Here is a 5,286-nt window from a genome sequence, read left to right as displayed (position 1 = left end):
ACATGTGTGTGTGTGTGTGTGTGTGTGTGTGTGTGAGTGTATTTGGCATATGGCATAATTCTTAGCACTAATTTTAGTAGTTAAAGATTTGCTAAAATAAAGATGTGAATTTTGTAAAGAATATAACATATGCTGAGGATCTTTAAAAAAGTTATTGTGCCCTCATATTCATTACAGAATTCTTTACAGTAGCCAAGACATAAAACAACCTAAGTTGTTTGGATAAATGAATGGATAAAGAAAATGTGATACACACACACACACACACACACACACACTGGAATATTATTCAGTTATAAAAAATAAAAAATATGAGACTTTATTTTTGGGAAAAAAAAGTAGATTTTTCTTTTATTATTTATTTTTAAATTTATTTTTATTGCATTTTTTCCATTATCATTTATCCCTCTTATGCCCTTTTCCACTCCCCGAACCCCCACAATCATCACACTGTTGTTCATGTCCATGAGTCCTTTTTCTTTTTTGCTCAATCCCTTTATCCCCTAACCACCTCCACCTTCCCCCCATCCTAGAGAACATTATGCTAAATGAAATAAGCTGGTCAGAGAAAGACAAATATGAGATTTCTCTCATATGTGGAATCTAATGAACAAACTGAACTAACAAGAAGAGTAGAGACAGGCTCATAGATAGAGAGAAGACTGACAGATGATTTGGCTTTTAGTTGGTGGTATGGGTAAGAGGTGGTCCCCCAGGGAGTAAACTCCCCCACTCAAGGGTCTAGAGTTGAGACCTGGGGCGGAGCCTCAGGTGGGTCTCCTGTGCCCTCTACTCCCCTACAGAGATCCTTCCCCACATGTTTGGAGGACTGGAGGGGCTGCAATAGTCATTCACCTGGACAGAACATAAGATGACTCATACACCAGCTTCCCATCATGGGTATCAATCTTCTTCACAAACACCATTTCAAAGGAACTGGTGCTGATGTGGCTAGAGGAGCCAGAGCTCCTGCTAGAGCCCAAGTTGTCCTGGAATCCCAAGTTATAGTTGAGGTTCCTGTAAGCCAGGCTCAGCAGACATGAGTAGCCACTGATGGTCTTGGTATGGACACCCATACTCTGCATCCCAGACTGTAGCTGGTCCTCCTCACCCTCCAGAAGCTTGTGGTATGTAGCAATATCCTCTTCCTGGACCAGTCTGACCTTCATGAGTTCATGGTACTCACATAGCTGCCAGGCCATGGCCTACTACGCTGTCCACACAGTGACTTCCATCTCAACCACCTTGACCTGAGCATTGGTGGTTAGCTCCTCATGCTGCTCAGCATCAACAATGACTGCCTGCAGGGAAACCCTCTGGCCTTTGAGGCCTTCGATCTCAGCATGGAGTTGGCTGATGTTCCAGTTCATCTCAAAAATCTACATCTTCATGCAATGCAGGTCATCCCTATGCTTCCCAGCCAATACCTGCAGCTCCTCATACTTGATCTGGTACATGGCCTCAGCCTTTGTCTCACTGTAGTTGGTGATCTCCTCCTACTGGATTTTGACCTCTGAGATGATGCCATTCAGGTAGAGGGAGTTATTGTCCAAGGACAACACCATGGACATGTTGCATATCTGGGACTGCAGCTCACAAATCTCCTCTTAGTACAGCTACCTGTAGAAGTTGATCTCATTGGTCACCCTTACCAGTTGGGACTTCAGCTTTACCTGGTTCATGTAAGCTTCCACATCCTTCCTAATGAGGACAGATTTATTCTCCATTTTTGTACACTGTTGATTTATTTCTTATACTTATTCTTCAAGTCCGTCACTAGCCCCTTCACATTATCAAATTCTGCCTGCAGCCTCAGTTTCTCCTGGGCCAGCATGTTCAGCTGCTTCTGAAAGTTGTTGACATAGCTCTTGTACATGTTGTCCACATTACTGCGAGTCATCTTCTGCTGCTGAAAAAGGGTCAACTTGGTCCACAGAATCTTATTCTGCTGCTATAGGCTCTGCACCTTATCAGTGAAGGAAGCAAACTTGTTATTGAGGCTCCTGATCTGCTCCTTCTCTGGGTTGCTCAAGGCCTGGATGTTGGGCTTACCTAAAGCTTCAGGGGGCTCAGAAGATCTGGTTTCCTTGGACAGCTGTGATGCTCCACATACTCCCAGTCCAGCTGTAATCCCCTGCCAGATCCATATTAGCACCCAGGTTAACCTGGTAGCTGCCACTTATCTTGGAAAAGGCCAATGAGCTGATGTGAGTTCTGGGCCCACTTGGGTACCAGTGGCTGCTGAAGGCCCAGGGGCCAGAAGCAGGCACCTTGTATGTCCTCTGGGTCACTCTTGTGGGCATGGAGGAGGCTGGAGTGGAGGTGAGGAGGCTGGACCAAAGAAAGATTTGAGAAGGAGACAAAAATATGCTCCTCTCTGAAAGAAATATTGCCATTTGTGACAACATGGATGGACTTTGAGGGCAGTATTCTAAGTGAAATAAGTCAGACAGAGAAAGACAAATACTTTATGATTTCACTTACATGAGGAAGCTAAACAAACCAAGGTCATAGATACAGTGTACAGATTAGTGGTTACCAGAGGTACAGAGTGGTGGGGTTGGGGGAAAAATAGGCAAAAGGAGTCAAAAGGTACAAACTTCCAGTTATAAAATAAATAAGTTCTGGAGGTGTAATATACTGCATGGTGGCTATAGTTAAAAATATTATACTGTGTATTTGAAAGTTCCTAAAAGAGTAAATCATAAGAGCTTATCATGAGGAAAAATATTGTCACTGTGGATATGAATGTCAAGTAAACTTATTGTGGTAATCACTTCACAATAAATACAAATATTGAATCATTATGTTATATACCAGAAGTGAATACAATATGTCAATTATATCACAAAAACATTTTTACAACCATTGTAGAGTACAATGAATAAGCAAAAAATGTCAAGAAACATGTACACCTTAGCCTAGGCATCTCCTGACCTGAAAACAGTATTTAATATATATTAGAGACCTGATAACTCTCTGCCAGGAGAAAAGTCTAGAAGACCAAGACTGGAAAGGTAGAAGAGAGATGTGTTTTGCATAGTATAGTTTTAGAATCAGTAAGTAGAAGGTACTGGGATATAAATTTGGTTTAATATATAAAATACTTTTCTAAAAAATATTAATGATTTCACTTTATGACTTCTGCTCAAGATGGAGGTGTAGAAAGATGCACTTTGCCTCTTTGTGCTACCACAAAAATAATTACAAATAAACCTCAAAACAAATAACACCCAGAACTGTTAGAAAATTGAACTGTATGTAAGTCCAACAACCAAAAATTTAAAGAAACCACATTCATCCAGGTGGGTAGGAGGGGTAGGGACACAGAGATGGGCAAAGAAGCAAGGAGACAGAGTGTGGCACAGAGAGGTGGTGGCAGTGGAGGAATGGGCACAGGTGGCATCACATTCATATGTGGTGGATAAAAATAGGGAAGGATACCTTTGGAGTGAGAAATCCGAGCCCCAGATCAGACCACAGCCTAAGTGTCCACCACTGGGAAGATAAATTTCCATAACTTCTGGCTGTAAAAACCAGTGGGGGTTGAGGTGGCAAAAGAACTTGAAAGATTTTCAGGAAACTCCACTTAAAGGACCTGAACAATCTTAGAATGTACACAAACCCACACACTCTGGGATTCAGCACCAGAACAATAGCTGGAAGAGCACCAGTCACATACAGGAAGTGTGTGAAGTTACTGGAAATGGGGCAAGTGCCAGGCAAACCTCCAGGACCCAGGTACCAGTACAGTCCCCTCTCTGAGCCTTGCCCCATATAGAGCCACAAAGTGGTGAAGTGGGTTGCCCCATGCTGGTGATTACCTAAAACCCTTCCCCACAAAATTTACAGGTGCCTTTTCTACAATAGGCCATGCTACTAAGACAGGGAGTCAGAGTAGCTTTACCTAATACACAGAAACAACCACAGGGAGACTGCCAAATTGAGGAGGAAGAAATATGGCCTAAATGAAAGAACAGAACAAAATCCCAGAAAAAGAATTAAATGAAATAGAGATAATCAACGTATCAGAGAGTTCAAAACACTGGTGATCAGGATGCTCAAAGAACTCATTAAGTATGGTAACAACATAAAGGAAGAAATGAAGATTTCAGTAAAGGGGAATAAAAAATATATCTACAGGGAACCAACAGAGAATGGAAGAAAGATGGGATTTAAATCAATAATATGACATATAAGGAAGAAATAAACATTCAACCAGAACAAAAAGAAGAAACAAGACTGCAAAAATATGAGGATTATATAAGAAGCCGCTGGGCCATCTCCAAACATGCCAACATCTGAATCATAGGGTGCCAGAAGGAGAAGAGGAAGAGAAAGAAAATGAAAACTGATTTGAAAAAATAATGAAAGAAAACTTCCCTAATTTTGTGAAGGAAATAGACATACATGTCCAGGAAACACAGAGAGTCCCAAACAAGTTGGACACAAAGAGGACCACACCAAGACACATCATGATTAAAATGCAAAAGGTAAAGGTGAAGAGAGAATCTTAGAAGAAGCAAGAGAAGAGAGCCACCTACAAAGGAGTTCCCATAAGACTATCAGCTGATTCTTCAAAAGAAACTTTGCAGGCAAGAAGGGACTGGCAAGAAGTGTTCAAAGTGATGAAAAGCAAGAACTTACAGCATAGATTACTCTATTCAACAAAGCTATCATTTAGAATGGAAGGTCAGATACAGTGCTTCCCAGACAAGGCAAAGCTAAAGGAGTTCATTATCACTAAGCCATGATTACATGAAATGTTAAAGACACTTATTTAAGAAAAAGAAGATCAAAGCTATGAACATTAAAAAGACAACAAATTTACAACTATCAACAACTAAAACTAAATTTTAAAAAATGAAGCAAACAAGGACAGAAATAGAATCGTAGGTATAGAGATCATTTGGAGGGTTATCAGCTGGGAGGGGGAGGAGAGTGAATGGGGAAAAAGGTGCAGGGATTAAGAAGCAAAATTGGTAGGTACAAAATAGACAGGGGGATGTTAAGAATAGTATAGGAAATGAAGAAGCCAAAGAACTTACATGCATGACCCATAGACATAAGCTAAGTGTGTGTGTGTGTGGGGGGGGAGTGCTGGAGGGAAAGGGGGTACCAGGTGGAGGGGGGGAAAGCAGAAAAATGGGGACAACTGTTATAGCATAATTAATAAAATACACTTAAAAAACTAACCATAGAATTACCATGTTAAAAAGATATTAATGATTTCATGCCAATAGCTATTCTGTGTTTATACACTATTAATTGGGCCTTTGTACATAT

The 5,286-nt window shown here is 40.9% G+C and overlaps 1 pseudogene; it reads right to left on the bottom strand.

Moving 5' to 3' along the window:
- Positions 1–851: 851 nt before the first annotated feature.
- Positions 852–1,682, bottom strand: LOC150021952 (keratin, type II cytoskeletal 8 pseudogene; annotated as a pseudogene).
- Positions 1,683–5,286: the final 3,604 nt, after the last annotated feature.

Source organism: Furipterus horrens, unplaced genomic scaffold, assembly GCF_987537825.1.
Source record: "Furipterus horrens unplaced genomic scaffold, mFurHor1.1.pri manual_scaffold_1, whole genome shotgun sequence".
Taxonomy (NCBI): Eukaryota; Metazoa; Chordata; class Mammalia; order Chiroptera; family Furipteridae; genus Furipterus; species Furipterus horrens.
Note: the sequence above shows the minus strand (reverse complement) of the source record. Positions and strands in the feature narration are given on the sequence as shown.